The sequence below is a fragment of the Elgaria multicarinata genome, chromosome 8 (genome assembly GCF_023053635.1).
Source record: "Elgaria multicarinata webbii isolate HBS135686 ecotype San Diego chromosome 8, rElgMul1.1.pri, whole genome shotgun sequence".
In the NCBI taxonomy this organism is placed as follows: Eukaryota; Metazoa; Chordata; class Lepidosauria; order Squamata; family Anguidae; genus Elgaria; species Elgaria multicarinata.
In genome coordinates, this window is record NC_086178.1 from 82,698,185 (window position 1) to 82,715,217 (window position 17,033).

Sequence of the window (17,033 nt, forward strand, 5' to 3'; positions counted from 1 at the left end):
GGACTAAATGGACCATTGGCGTTATCCAGCATGGCTCTTCTTATGTTCTTATGAGTAGATATCTAAAGGATTGCACTGTTAATTATGCTTTCCTTTTACACCTTTCTTGTTGCTTTTGCCACCTTGTTTTCTTCTTTGACAGAATGCTGTGAACAAGAATCTCAACTGTGATGGCTTTGTACCGTGATGGCTTTGGTTTTTGTGTACAGGGAACTGAACAGGATGCAACTCTAGAAGGTAACTGGGAGGGAAGTATAATGTGGCTACTTGCCCACTAGCTAAAGAGCCTGGAACAAGGATGGAGAACCTGGGACAAGGATGGAGAACCTGGGACATAACAGCTACACTTGGACCTTGGCCTAGTTTCATTCAGCCTGCAGAGCTAAGGTGGCAGAGAAAGAGAGAGAGAGATGAGGTGTCACCAAGAGCTATATCATTCTGCAATTATCAAACTCTGCCTGCCTTTGACTCTGGCCCTGCCCACAGCCAACTCTGACCCCCACTTACCAGGGGCATGTGGCCCCTGACGGAATGGTTAAATTGATTACATTTTAATTTTTAAAATGTATTTATTACATTTTTATATTGCCTAACACCCAAAAGTCTCTGACAGGAAAAAAAGTGTTTCCAATCCCTGACCTAAAAGCTATAAAGCAGATGGTGGCTTGTGTCATGTGACTCCAAGAGGGTTCTAGTCAGTGATGTTTGTATCCTGAGTTGAACTGTCTACAATATTCAGTTTCCAAAAGAAACTAGTACTTCAAGCATAGTGCTAGACAAATATCATACAAGCATGCCCCATCAATCTTTTAGACTGAGCCACAATCTTATAGGGGCTGTGGCTCAGTGGTAGAGCACCTGTTTTGCATGGAGGAGGTCCCAGTTCAATCCTTTGCATCTCCAGGTAGGGCTAGGAAGGAATCCTGCCTGAAACCCTGGAGAATTGCTGCCAATCAGTGTTGACAATACTGGACTGGATGGACCAATGATCTGTCTTGGTATACAACAGCTTCTATGTTCCTTCTTATAACCATAGATCTAGGAATCCTTGGAGATGAGACAAATTCAATGGTGCATTGCCTAAGTTCTTGAAGTTATTCAGATGGGTGGTTAGCCAACAACATGGTTACTACTGTCAAAATGTTTACACATAAGGCTGTTGCCCAAAGTTGTGATTAAAGAACCCTTTACAGATTCATTGATGATAATCTTCCCAGCAGGAAATTGGGCAGAAGAGCTTACAATTATGAAGAGACTGTAGCATCAAGCCATCCTTTTGAATGAAATCTCACCATTCCATACTTAGAGTTTTCAGCACAACAATAGCTAAAACAAGTAAGATCAAAACTAAAGGTTGGATTCAACCACTGCATGAGCGGAAGTGTACTCTTACAATGGGACTTTCCTGTCCTCTCTTTCCCCCTGCAGCCTAAAATCTGTGGAGGATTTCCCAACTCTTCAGAGCAGGTTGGGGGAGGGGCATACTGATGGGGAGGGCTGCAGGAGGGGGGGGAGGGAAAATCTGTTTGACTAGTGGTCTCCATTCCTCTAGCAAATGGCCAACATTAGATCCAACTGAAGAAATACTGTAATGGAACAGCTCATTAATTAGTCTGCCCCATTTGCCAGAACTGGTTTTCAAAATATTTAGCTTGATATATAGCACTGAAGATGAAGATTTGACAAAAACACAAGCGGGGGTAGGGGGGAAGAGAAGAGAGAAATATTACATGTATTCTCAGTTAGGAGATCTTAGGAGAACCTCAGCTTTCCCTCGCCATCAATATAAGAAAATATATTTATAGCACTGGGAATCTCCTTTATCCAGATGAGGAACTGCTGAATGCAAGAAGAACTATGGATTAGATGCAGACTTAGGTATACTTAAAGTAGACCCATTGGGCTTAAGTTAGTCTTCATAGTTGCTTAAAAGAGGTGAGGTTCCAGAAGATTTGCCTCTGAGCTTCAGGTTCTCTCAGGTAACGCTGTAGTTGGAGGTACTGATATAGTGGAAGAGCTTTTCAATTCTTCTTTCAGATATAAGAAGAATATGGGAGGAATAGCACCCTTCTCACTTAAAGACTTAGCTATGTTCATGTTAAGCAATCTCCATTTACTACAGTCCCATTTACTAAAATACCAGGAGTCATTATGCTACCTAAAGGTGGGATGGTTTTCTATTAGGGCCAAGGGTGAAAGCCTGGGAGTTCATTTGGATCTCGGTTTATCTCATACTTTAAAAGTAGATAATATTATTGGGTTATCTGACTTTAACATGGCCTTTGGGGACCAACCAAACTAGAACATCTAGATTCTAGAACGGACTCAGCTTCAATTCCATACTTTAGTGAGGCTCACCTGTCTTTCTGAGCCTCACAATTGGCTTTCTTGGGGTGCATAGTGGTTGTTTTGAGTTGAGTTGGCATGGCTGACCTTTACAGCATAACTCCCATCTTGTTTTTGAACTCATCTAATCAGGAGATTCAACTTGAAAACGGTTATCATTTAGCAGAAAAACAAACAGCAAAGCACATTTTTGCAAGCAAAACGTTAATGATTGGAAGAATTGCACCAATTTCAGCATGACAGTGTGTGATTAATCTTCTGGGTCAGGTACTTATATTTTTACCCATTAGGTCCGTTGGCCTTTGATAGTCAAAACTCTTTCTAACCTAATAGGGTATTGATTTTGCTGGATAGTGTACTTTGACTCCTTAAACAACATCCACTTTTGAAGACTGTAAACAGTCCCTAACAGTTCTGCCAGACCCAACTGCCAGGCATGGATTTTGGAGGGCAGCAGGGGAGGACTGAGTGATTTTCATTGAGGCAGACAACTGGCATGTGGAAAGCGGCATGATTTCTCAACAAGCACTTTGGTGTTTAAAGTTCAAGCACTTCCTTCGAAAGGGAGTTTAGGGATGAAACTGCTCTTTGCATGAGAGTACAGGGTTTTCTTTATAGCTCTAATTCAGATTCTGTATCAATTAGGCAGTTGATCCATTTTTCATGTTCTTCACTGATAATACATCTTATCAAGTGTTTTCCGTCGATTTTTCATGAAAGGCTCTGCTTTGAGAATGGTTAATCGATGTGCACCACAAAGGCCCCATTCAAAAGACACCTTAAACCATGGCTTTAACCATGGTGGTTAAGCCAGAAAGCCAAGCAGTGTTCAGAAGACACCTTAAACTATAGTTTTAACAATGGTTTTAACATTCTAGCTTAACCATCATGGTTATAGTTGTGGTTTAAGGTGTCTTCTGAATGGGGCCACTGTGTTATTCAAAAACCCATGGTGTAAATTCATTGCAGGTCTGCTTAATTTGCCTTATTATTACTCATGGACCTCAGGATTTAGGAGTAGAAAGGTATAATTGTTCTCTCTAATCAGTCAAGTGTATGGCCTAAAGTTTGTAAACCCTGCTGTGACATCAGAATGGCTGAGACAATGGCACCCTCTGTGGTCATTTTACAGAGTCAAGGCAAACCTGCCGCTCATATAGCACTGTAGCTCCATAGCTGCCTTGTAGCTGGGGTTGCCCTTGAAGATGGTTTGCAAGCTGCAATTAGTTCGAATTAGAGTAACCAATATTTTGACTTGGATGGTTTGTTGCCAAAATATCTTACCTGTTTCCCAGAAACATATCTTGCCCGTTTTCATTAGTAATTTGCTTCCAAGCTTCCCAAAATGCCCGCAGCTGTCCTGCTGCTATCGTCTCCCCAAAAAGCGGTATTCGCAACTGGATGATATTGTCGTCTATGTGGCAGGATAGCTAAAACATTTTTGTCATGTCATACATTTGAATGGCTTGTATTTTTAAGTATTGGAAGGAAGCTGTATTTTGAACACTGAAAATGCAGGATTAATTAGTATTTAATTGTGTTGTTTGTTGATGTTAATCCTTTTTGTTGTATATATCCTGGTTTTGAATTTTAATTTACATTGCATACTAACTTGGGAAAATGTATATAAAAGCCTTAAGCAAACACACACATGACTCACTGAACTCCTTGGTGAATGGTTTCTGTGTTTCTGCTTACAAATACACACTTGAAGAACTGGACTGCAAGTACATTCCCGGAGCTCCATGACAATATATCACAATGCTTACCATGTTGGATTTGTATTAATGTTTATATGTTTTTGCTGTGTTAAATAGAACCCAGGTAGGTTAGGGTTAATTGTTTGGTAGAGAGTGAGTGAAAGGTAGGAGGGGCGTGTGTGTGTGTGTGTGTGTGTGTGTGTGTGTGTGTAGACTGAGTTTATATAAGGGGAGAGCAGTCAGATAGGAGATGGGGCCTTGGGGATTGATGAAGCTACATCTAGTTAGTGGGCTTGTGGGATTAAAGAGTTAGAAAGGGTAGAGTAAGCAGGGTAAGACCAAGAACTGAATGGTTGATTATATGGTATAACATCTCTTGTATTAAATAAACTTTAATATGTTTTAAATTATAAATCCTACATGCTATTCATCTTTCTGCACTACCAATAGTGTTTATATTTCCTGGGTACTTCTCCTGTGTGAGTAAAGGGAACCAGTTGGAGATATTTGGTGTCTTTTATACCTGGTGAATGTAGATATAAGGAGTCTGAAGCTTGTGGGTTAGTGAGGACAGCTGACCCAAAGTGGAGGCATATGGACCTGAGGGCAGGTTGCACCTCAAGTGGTGGCAGTGCTGAGGTACAGGGGGGAAAGGTGTGTTTTATTTTGCCTCAAGTAGCGGCTGAGCAGGGAAATCCAAAGTAAAAGGATCTGAAATAAAAGGAGCTTTCTTTCATAAAATGCTGAATAAAACAGGGCCAGAGATTTCTGTAGTCAGGAACTGGGCCTGTTGGGTGTCTCTTATACCTGGAGAATATATGGGCTGAAGCTTGTGGGTCAGTGAGGACAGCTGACCCAAAGTGGAGGCTAATGTTTGTAATTGTTATTTATTACGGTCACAGACCAGCAAAATCAATACCAAAACATGCAAAGGATAGATAAAAGGTGACATAAAAGCAAAACACAGCTTGGGGAGTTCCTTCTCTCTGGAGGATTGCAACATTTTTTTTCTAATTTGCATTGAGGTCATGAGAAACTTAGAGACCCTTCCAGTAATACGGGAGGACACATCCCTTAAACAGATTAATATCAACGTTGTGGGGTTACATCCAGAAAAGGCTGTTAATAATGGAAAGATTAACTTTTTTCTGCTTTCCTCATACATGTTACAATGCAAAATGACATGTTCGACAGATTCTATTGCTCCAAAGCCACAGGGACATATCCGTTCATTAACCGGGATTTTACTAAATCGTCCTTCTAGTAATGCTGATGGCAACACATTAAAGCGAGCAAGGGTAAATGCTCTCTTATACTTGGGAATGGTTAAAGCATACAGATATGAAGCTGCAGTGAGTCCATAGTTATTATAGAGCAATGGAGAGCAAGATTTGTTAGCAGCAGTTCTTAAATGCTGTAGATCTAGGTCTATTAATCTTTGAACAACAAGAGATTGGGCCTTCTGGAGCCCATAGTTGCCCACAGCTTCCACAGAGAAGCCCAGACTAAGTAACTTCTTCTCCATCTCTCTCATCCAATGAGTCACATAGGGATCTGAGAGCAGTGAAAAGAGATAGCTGCCAGGAAGTGTAACCGTAGCCACCATTTAAAGGCCTCGATCCGTGCCTTGCACTAACTGATCGAATACCCACTTCCAGATAAATAGCTGCATTCCCCACACAAGAAGGGAGGCTCAGTAGTTTTCTAAGAAATACAGATTGGACTCTTTCAATCTGGGCATTAAATCCCAGTATCCAAATAGGAATACCATAAGTAACTTGGGCCAGAGTCTTAGCTTTGTAAATTTGAATTGCAGAAGTGATGAATTGACCACCTTGCATAAAAAAGAATCTTAGGATCAGCTGCTGACTAGAATTTGCTGAATTAATTGTCTGCCTTCTTTGTTCAGACCAAAGCGGAGGCAGATTTACCTGAGGGCAGTTTCCGAAAAGTTCAAGTTCTGTCCCCGCTGTATGGGTGAATGGTTGTGTGAGTTCATCTCCTTGATAATGGGAAGCATGAACAGATGATAGGAAGAAGATAGCTTGAGATACTCAGCCATATTCCCCAGACGTCTTTAGCTCAGATTTCCTTTGTTTTGAATTCACTAGATGGCTCTAGGCAGGCTACTGTCCTTCATCCTTAGCGAGCCCCCCACCCCCGCCATATGCAATATGGGGAATTATCGACCTACATTACAAGATAGTTATAAAGCTTCCAGGGGCAATATATTAGGGGTGTGCACGGACCCCCCAATCCGCTTCGTGGCCCGATCCAGAAAATCCAGATCGGGCCCGATCCTCTTCGCGCCGCTCCGCCCATCTCCCGCTCCGCGGAGCGAGATCCGGCTTCGCCGCCGTCACTATATGGACGGCGGCAACGCAAGATAAGCCACCCACCCACCCCGCCCCCTTACCTTCCTCCGTCGCAGGCTTCAATTGAGGCCCCAGTTGGAGCCAGAAGAGGCCTCGGCCTTCACTTCCGGCTTCAACCGGCGCCTCAATTGAAGCCCACAACGGAGGAAGGTAAGCGTCCCTCCTCCCTGCTCCCTTACCTGCCGCTGCTGCCGCATGGATGGCGGCGCTGGCGGTGCCAGGTAGGTCAGGCCCCCGCCCCTGTCTCCGCCCCTTACCTTCCTCTGTCGCGGGCTTCAATTGAGGCCCCAGTTGGAGCCAGAAGAGGCCTCGGCCTTCACTTCCGGCTTCAACCGGGGCCTCAATTGAAGCCCGCAATGGAGGAAGGTAAGCGTCCCTCCTCCTTGCTCCCTTACTTGGTGGCGCTGCTGCATGGATGGCAGTGCCGGTGGCGCCAGGTAGGCCAGGCCCCTGCCCCCTTACCTTCCTCCATCATGGGCTTCAATTGAGGCCCCGGTTGAAGCTGGAAGAGGCCTCGGCTTTCACTTCCGGCTTCAACCGGGGCCTCAATTGAAGCCCGCGATGGAGGAAGGTAAGCGTCCCTCCTCCCTGCTCCCTTACCTGGCGCCGCCGCCGCCGCATGGATGGTGGCGCCGGCGGCGCCAGGTAGGCCAGGCCCCCGCCCCTGCCCCCTTACCTTCCTCCGTCGCGGGCTTCAATTGAGGCCCTGGTTGAAGTCGGAAGAGGCCTCGGCCTTCACTTCTGCCTTCAACCGGGGCCTCAATTGAAGCCTGCGACAGAGGAAGGTAAGCGTCCCTCCTCCCTGCTCCCTTACTTGGCGCTGCCGCCGCTGCCGCCACATGAATGGTGGCGCCGGCAGTGCCAGATTAGTCCCCCTCCCCCCCAGTTACCTGCAGGCGAAGCTCCGGATTGAGGCGATCCTCTTCGCCTCGATCCGCAGCCCCCCTGACTCTCTTCGCATCCGCCTTTTCCGGAGGCGAATTAGGCCGCTTCGCTCCTGCTTCTCTGAACCGAAGAGAAGCGGAGCACATCCCTACAATATATGTAATGTGCTTTGTGTAAGAACCCCATGGCAGTATCTAAAGAAGAGTACCTAACACAGCAACCATTCTGAATCTAAGCAAGTTTGACTCTAGTCACTACTCCCTAAAGGCCTTGCCAGGGCGGTTTGCTTACCTTGGATGGAAAATTTCACCTACAGAAGCCAACCAGACTGGTAGTTCAATCTTTCTTCAACACTTGTGATGGGACCGCATCCAAAGGGCAGCAGATTAGCTTGGAGAGTGCATGGGACGCCCAGCTCTGTCCTCCAATAGAGAACAATGGTCAGGAAGTGGTGGCTGTTCCCCCCCCCCCACACCATTCAGCAACTGCCGCTTGAGATGACTGCCTCCCTCTGCCTCATATTAGGGTCAGCGCTGGACCTTGGTGGAGGTCTTCAACTGGAGGCTGGACAGCCATCAGTTCAGGGATGTGCTAGTTCTGGATTCCCTGCAAGTGAGCAGAAGGCTTGATGGTGAAACTACAAGACCCCTTCCAACTCTATGAGTCTGTGAATGAGAGCCTGACCAGTAACTCCACTATTATACCACCTTGAGTTCTGTGATGGAAGAAAACTGGGATATAAATGTAACAAATTAATATTAACAACTCTTCCATTGCCTTTTGTGAAACTATTCTTCATAGTTAATGATTTTCAGATTGAGGAAATGTAGGCCTGTTTGCTGAAAGAAGTTCTGCGGTGTAAGACTTCTCAAGTTCAATACACATGATATTTGTCCGTGTGAGCTTATATTTCTCCCTTCCTAATCAAGCCTTTCAGCAGGAGATAAGAACAACATAATGTAGTCCTATTTGATCTGGTCTATTGATTAAATCATTAATGATTTTGACAATTTATTGCTATTGTCTTCAGAGACCCAGCATGGTTAAACTGATAGCAGCATGATTAAATTGATGCAACCTCAGTTTTTCCGCTTGTTGTTGCAACATTGTGAATTCCATGTGAAAATACAATGGCCTAAAGGATTAAAATGATTGGTCAATTGCACCAGGAAGTGTGTAATTAACAATAGAATAGATCTGTTAACCACCTTGTGAATTGGGGTCTTATTTTTTCTTAGTCCTTGTGGAATCTGCATTCCATTATTTGCAAATTACACCAGATTAATTGAACAAATGCTTTCCATAAAAGGACTCTGAGTGCTGGTTTAGTAACACAGAGGAAGTGGTTTCTTAGACAACCGTTGGCCACAGATAGATCTGATAGCAGGTATTTAGCATGGGTGAGATGGTGACACTGAAGTGCAGAGCTGTTGATTGTTTAACTGAAGGTAGAGTTCTTTTTAAAACTTTGCCCTCATTAAGTCCTTGAAATTCACTAAAATACAATTCTGGCTGAAGCAGCTGTACCTTGTTGCTATATTTTATTCCCTAGCACATTAGGATAATTATCTGGCTAATGGTGAATAGCAAGTGTAAACATGGGAGAACAGCTTTCCTCATTAAGAGTGTGGGATATTTTTAATGATCACAGTTTGGCAGAAAAAAGGAGGCAGAAAGCAATTGGGTTATTATGTTATGCTTTCCCTTTTAACCTATGATGTTAGGCCTCTCTATTAATTAACATGTGCAGTGGTTGCAAAAATTACAAAAAATGGTAGTGTGAGCGCTGCCACAGTCAGCAGATTTGGAGACCATTAAGGCTGATGGAGGGACAAATCCTGTTCCTTGGAGCACAAGCTGAAAAGAAGGTGCCTTGAATTTATTTTATGAATGAAAGGGGGATAGCCAACTTTTAATAAATAAAACTTTGCCTGCAAAATCCCCTTGAAAGGAACAGGAGCTGTGTAATATACCTCTTTTCTTGGTTTCTATGAATGGAACCAATGTCGCATAACACATGTGACATGTAGGGGATGATTTCCATGGTAGCAGGGAACTTGTTTCTGTTTTTTGAATAAAAAGAATAGTCATTGCTGTTGCGTATCTTGTAACAAGCTGTTTGCACTGTTTCCTTTTGGTCCATATAAAACAAGAGTGAGGAATGTGGGGCCCTCCAGGTGTTGTTGGACTACAATCCCCATTTTCCCTAGTCAGCATATGGTGAGGGTAGAAGAGCGTTTCAGTCCAACAATATCTGGGGCCTGTCTTGACAAGGGGTTTTCCCCGTGGTGGATCCGCAGTGGCGGCAGGTCATCTACATGATGCAGCCGCCATCACAAACCCATCCAGGGGCAAACACCCGAAGCTCCACTTTAAAAAAAGTCTGGCACTTACCCCAACTTCATTATCTTGAAGCAAGGTGATGGCATCTGCCTTCTGTCACCCTTGCTCCAGAGCTGTGTTGGAGGTGTGCCACAGCTGATGGCGACCCCTGGTTGGTCGCCTGGCCGGGACAAGGTGGTGGGCCAGTGAGCCGAATGGCTGCTGGGTCGCCTCTGTGCTTCTCTGGCATGGGGAGAAGCCAAAAAAAAAGGTTGTTGTTTTTTAAAAACTGGGACACCAGGAGTAAAGCAAACCTCCAAAGCAAAGGTTAAAAAACTGGGACCCGAGGAGGCGCTCCTCTTCTCAAGCAAGGCCTCATGCTCGCTCCTTCGCATCGGGGTAATTCAAAGGAGTGCAGATGTGGGGCTTTGGGGGGCTCATGGCACCAAAGCACTGTTGTCAGGATGAGCCCCTGGAGGGCTACATGTTCTCTATCCTTGAAATAGGCTCTCAAATATATCCAAATTTCTGTGGACATTGGGGGCTTCATTCGTAGGTTTCCAAATGCTTCTATGTAGTCTTTATTACTTGTCGCCTGTGCTGGCTCCAGGTTTTGAAGACCACTGAGTAGTCCAAACAAGAGCTTAGCCGATAGATGCATGGCAGAGCCTGCTGGTAAATGGTTCTGTCTATTCATCCGCAAAGCCATTTTTCTAAGAATAATGATTATGGGAGAAACAGAGAGACAAATTGGGATGGAGAAGAATTTTGAAAATAAGGTGCCAGAAGATTCTTGGTTGTTTTTGGAAATGGAGGATTTTGAAATGAATCCTTCTGAATTCCCCCAAACAAACCACTATGAGCCAGCCACAAACGCACTCCAAATTTTGCCTTGGCTTGTACCATTCTCTCTCCTCCTTTGCCATCGTACTCAGGGCAGTTTATAGTCTATGTACACTCTGGCTGGCCAATAATAAGTGTAGCTGTTTTTCTTGGCTGCAAATACATTTGCCAAAATATCCATATCACCTTTTTTATTATACCGTCTTTCATTTTTAACATTTCCTCTTCGAGTAAAGGTTATTCAGAGCCATATTGGATGATGCTACATAATTGCTTTGCCAATAGTGCCTGCAAATATGGCAGCAGATCGCCTTTTAACTCCTAATGAGCCTAAAATTAAATTAGCTACAGTGTGTTCTTTGGTAGTGCTTATCTCCAGATCTAGATGACTGTTTATTTAAGCAATCAGAGGACTCAACTGTTTACAGCTCAGGCAAGTGTCTGCAAATAGCCTCACTTATGCCGTATTAGTAGTCATTGCAAATGGAGAAATATGAATTAATCATGCAAGCCTAGCTTGGTTCCTCTTTATGCCTGTTTGCTGATACATTTGTAATGTTATTAGAAAATGAGTCAATGCTGAGCATTAATTAGATGTGGGAAATGGAGCAGAAAACCCACATTTTAGCTGTTTTAATCGAGAGGAAATGCTCTAATGTTGGATACGTATTTAATGCAAAGCTAAATATTTGACTCAACGCGGCTTATGCCAGTCAATTAGCCAGTGTTTGTCATAGTTTTCAAGATTAGAAGTTTAATGCTTCATTTGATATGGCTTCACCACTCCCGGACAGAGAGCTGATTAATGGCCCGTTTTCGCTATTTTCGTAACTTCTGTGTCCATGCATTGTTAGAGTGAAGGATCACATGCCATTTCATCATACATTTTCTTTTCAGTCCTTTTGAGAGGGACCATTTATGTGTTTTAGTGCTTCTAGTTGAAATAAAGTGTAGAATAGGAATGGGCACACTTTAGACTTATAGGATCTGCTTTGCATTTTGCTAGAACCCCAAGATCCACCAAATGAGCCCAAATAGAAAATAGGGGCCAGACATACATTTAGAACAGAGGTCTTGAACCTGTTGGAGAGGTTCAACTGGACTGCATTCCAGTAGCGGGCGAGGCCAAAGGCATAATGGGGTGGAGGCAAAGGCAATTACAACAACAACAACAACAACAACAACCAGCACATTTTACTGCCAGTAACTAAGGCTTCCTCTTGATGAGCATGGGAAGAAAGCTCCCCTCCCCCCATTATGCCTACTGTTCTGAGAAGAAGCAAACATCCCAAGTTATCCAGGGCAAGATCTGAAGAGAGGACCTGTGCATTTGTGGAGGGAGCTTTTATCCTTTACTTTGCTGATGCAGAGCTGCACATCTCCAGTTTATAAAAATGGAGATCTGCTTCGTACCCTGATAGTTTGCTGGAATGGGATGAAATGGTGTGTGTGTGATCTCCCTATGAGAACAGCCCTCCCCAGTTTTGCCCCATAAGAGTTCCCAAAAAATTTTTACTGTGCAGCTTCGTCAAAAAGCCCTACCCCATAGCTGAAGCTCTCTGGGCAGTTCACAAAAAGAAAATCAAAATCAAAACTGCAGCCGTGAAACACTTTAAAACACTGGGTTAAAAGCCTGTGTAAATAGGCATGTCTTTGCTTTGCCCTTAAAAGTGATAAGCACAGGTGTCAGACATATGAAAGTACCAAAGGATTTCTATAACCAGGATGTCACACCGGAAATGGCTCTTTCCCGAGCTCCCTTTCACAGGGCCAGCCCAAGACATTTTGTTGCCTGAGGCAAAGGATAATATGGTGCCCCTCCATCCCGCATACAGAGTTGACCAGAGCAATAGCTGGATCTTGCTTCAATAGTGGCGATGGTAGAGCTTCCTCCATCCCAGCTGAGGACAGCAAGCTGGCTTAAAGAGGTGCAGGGTAGGTTGTGCAGCACTCAGCTCTGTCCTGCAATATCCCGCTGCTACCCCGTTGCATCTGTTGCCTGAGGCAGCCATTTCATTCTGCCTAATGGTAGGAGCAGCCCACTTTGCAGGTCAACGTTGGCCAGTGGGAAGTGGGGGAAGGTGATGCAGGAAAGGGCCGTGCCAGAAGAGCTTAAGACACTGGCAAGTTGATCATATGGGAGCAGACATTATCAAGAGGACCTTTGGTCCTCACAGTTCTTTATGTTTCAATTAACAGCATTTCCATCTTGATAGGTCATCACTATCTGCAAGACGCTCATACAATTAGCAGAGGAGCAGTGAATTCCTACACATGTCTCCTTCGTAGTAGGTCCCATTGAGTTCTATGGGTCTTACCTCATACTGACTTACCTGAGAATCAGATCTATAGAACTCAATGAGACTTATTAATGAGCAGAAATGTATAGAATTGTACTATTAGGCTGCAATCCAAGCCCATTTATGGGGAGTAAGCTGCACTGAACTCAATGGTGCTTATATATGAGTAGACATATTTGAGCTTGCAGTTAGCTGTTTAAAATTTATATACCAAACTTTCGTTGAATATTTTTTACAAGTTCTTGTCAATTAAGTTATTGGAAAAGTGAAAATGCAAAGCTGCAGTCCACAATTGGGCTGTAGGCATGAAAAGATCAGTAAACACAAGTAACTAGAGGAGAATGAATGATTTACCGCAGAACCCTTCTTAACCTGGCAGGCGTGTTATGTCCTGGATAATCAATTAGTCAGTTGCGTGATACTTGGGAAAACAGTCCTGGGGAGAAGCTTGGCTGAAATACCAAATATGTGTACACTGAGACAGACTAGGACATTTTTACAGTTATCTAATCAGAATGAATTGCAATCATTCAAGCCAAACCTGAACTTTAGCCTCTTTGGAAATGCAAGGACAGTTAGTCTACCTCTTCTGTTTTACACAGTTATTTCCCCTGAAATCAATGGCATTCCTCTCCAAAGCCATTTCCTACTGTTTTAACTACTGTTTAACACACAGTGCACCATGAATTGCAAAGCAAAAAAGCAAAAGGTATTGTCCATGTAGAGGAATCGCCTAGCAGGGAAAGAATTTGGGAAGGTCACACTGCAAAAGTAGTCTGTTAAATCCTCCTTCCCCATTTTTTAAACTGTATGCTGCCCTTTTGCTTTGATGTCAATTACTTTCTTAGCATTAGTAAATGATGACAACCTAATTTAAGCACAGCTCATTCACATACGGCCCATAGAACATTAACTATACAGCTTGACCCTTTGTATGTTTACTGGGAAATAAATGCCATTGAGTTAATTCCTAAGTAAGGATGTATTGGATTTGTAGACTTTATGAAGGATGTACAGCTAATTATGATGGAAGAGATGGAACACCTTCTCTTGTGTTAATGCAAGATTGGATTTTTGAAGAAGAAGCTACCAAGAAGTCCTCACAATCTTTTATGTTAGAAACCTGTTGGGGCAGAGAGATCCTCTTATATTCAGTTAGGCACCACACACCCCGATTATGTTGTATGTAAAATTAAATAATATCTCATTAATCCAGGTTACTCAGTAGGCTCCTGCTGGTATTCAGAAGGCAATTATGATGTTATATACTTATTTGCCTTTTGCTTTGTTTGTTTTTGTTATTGCTTTAGGTCTTTTGTTTCTCTATTTTGAATTATTATTATTATTATTATTATTATTATTATTATTATTATTATATCTTTTTTTTATTATTTCATGAACATACATAGCCTAAAAGCATTACATACAGACATCACATCTAATAAGAAGAAGAAGAAGAAAAGGAAAAAGAAAAAGGATAAAAGAACTAAAGAATACACACAACAGGGTTAAGGTGTATTTTCGGCACTCTACACATCAAAACTGTGAATTATATTCTCTCCTTGCTTAATACTTTTAACATAGTAATCAAAATCTTTTCTTTCTTCTAAGTTAACTATATCTCAGACATTGACTCCACAGACACATTGTTTTTCTCTGTCTCTTGCAAAAATTCTATCAATGGTTTCATTGCGATATAAATGTAGCTGTTGATTTATCTCTAATTATCGCTGTAAGTTTTTCTAATTCCGCCAACTCTAATATCTTCAATATGTATTCTCGCATTGTTGGCGTTGTTTCATTTTTCCACTTCTGTGCATATAATAATCTCGCTGCCGTTGTCACGTACAAAAAAAAGTTCCCCCCTTCTCTTTCAACTGATTGTCCATTAGCCCCAATAGAAAGGCTTCTGGTTTCATTTGTATATTTGTCTTTAATATTTTCTGAATTAAAGAGTGTATTTGTGTCCAGAATGCCTTAGCCTTTTCGTTTCTGTCTTTTGTAATATATCTCCTATTTTCAACTGTTGTTTGTCAGCCACCTTTTACCCTGCCTTTGATGGGATGGAAATGTAGGGTAAAGTAATAATAATAATAATAATAATAATAATAATAATAATAATAATAATAATTGAAGTTAGCCAGGGGTATAGCGGAAAACACTATACAAGACAACTAGCAGCATTAGGAACAACTTGGCAACGGAAGTTGTTTTCACTGTTGCAATGTTTGTTAATTCTGAAGGTTACATTCTGGCTATTACTGCTACTCTTATTTCTACCCAGTTGAGACTCTATTCTGCCCATGTTTTTCTTGTTTGCCACTAGATTGTAGATTAGAGGAAATTCCTATGATAATGGCAGGTTGCCCTTTTGTGAATTCTAACACAAGGACAAAACAAGTGGCATCAGTAACAATGAATTCATATTGTTATTATTTTTTGAAAGGTAGCATCTTTACGTTGCTGCTGCTTTGCTAAAGGAGACAATGTGAAGCATGTTGTGCAATACAGTTACAAAGGCACTGTGCAGACATACAAAAACAAAACAAAACCCACTAGGTCTGGGCACATTCTCAGATACACCTAAAATAGCTACCCCCCAAAAAAAGAAGGGGAAAAAGCTTGCATTCACTCAGTTTGCAGCACAGTTTCTGTGTTGAGACAGACTGCAATGGTTGAAGGCCCACTCTTAGCCCCATCATTCTTATCTGGGCTCTCGAAAGCAGAAGCTTTCATAAAATCTAAATGCTTTTTCATTCAGGAAGTTTTTGTTCTATGTAATAATGTGAAAATAAGCAGTAGAATTAGAAGACAGCAGCAATAGCCACAAGTTGTTGGGTTTCCTTCCCATATCAAGATTAAGAGAGAGAGAGAGAGAGAGAGAGAAAATACCTCTGATATGGTTTCCACTATGCAAAGGATATTTCTTCAAAACGGAATTGTTCAGGAAATGACAAGATTTTGCAGTAACTGTTTTATTGTCAGTGGGTTCATGTTCTATAGTGCAAATTACCATGTTCGCATCTGTTTTAACCAATTTATAGTGCTGGTAATTACTTCTAAAACTCTTAAACAGTTTGGGGCTATACCTGTGTGAAGCTGCCCAGGGCTTAAGATCAGCCCCTGAGCTCCTGTTTGTCTTAGCTGTCTTAGACTGGCAGCCACGTTTCACTGGTGGCCCCCATTCATATGGAACGCCCTATCTTCCGTTCTTATGGAATTCCTTCCCTTATGGCTTCTATATTGATGACTTCTAAACCAGCCCATAAGATTTGAATCAATTTAATGCTTTTGATATGCTGTGAGATACCTTCTCTGTGCGTAGGGCTAATATTGAAATAGAATTAAGAACTGATAAAAAGTGGATAGGGTAGATCAAGTTTGCAATCGTTTCAACCTGCTGTTACTAGAAGCTCCTGACTCACCAACACTTTTCCACATAAGCCAATATCTTGGAAATAAGTACTTGGAATGGATCCTATCTGATGTTGTATAAATGTTTCTCCCTTAAGCCTTTGTTTGTAATGTCGTTCTATATAAACCTATTGCCAGCTAAGAGGGCTGGTTAAAAATGGCTCCAGACATTGGGTTTGCAAAACAACTTCTGGGCAGAGGTAACTTTTTTTTAAAAAAGAAACGCCTTGAAGTAAGCCCATTAGTATGTCTGTGAGTTGCCATTAATGATGCTCAATTGAGGACTGGTGCGCTGTTGACCAAGCTAATGCCGTGCTCAAGAGTGGCTGATTTATTTAGCTGGGAGAAGTCAAGGTGAATACAAGACGAATAAGAGACATACCTTTCTAAAGCACCTGGTGTCTACCTGGGTGATCTCTAAGAGGCACTTTGACTGCTTAATGTGCGGAAAGTTCCAAGATGGTTCAGTAAAAGAAGATCAACAAAAGTTATAGCTAACTTAGCCTGAGCAATTTTTGTGACTCTTGTGAGTCTTGAGTGCCAGATGATGGTTCTGCTTTTTAAAGGATATGCAAGTCAATTGTGGCCTCTGTTATTAGTTTCGCTCAGTTTCACAGGCTGCAAAATGTTGAAATGAAAAGGCAGCTACTAAACATTGAAAGAAAAGAAGGAAACGTTTGAAAAAGTTATAAGAGGGCCTCCTTGCTCTCTGAAACAATTACAATAGCCTTTTGTATGCACAGGGATATGTGCAATGGTTTTTTTTCCTCCTCCCTACTGCTTTTGACATTCCTGCTTTTGTTGTGGGATCATTTGACAGCAATATTGGGAAGTGCGCCATTTTCCTG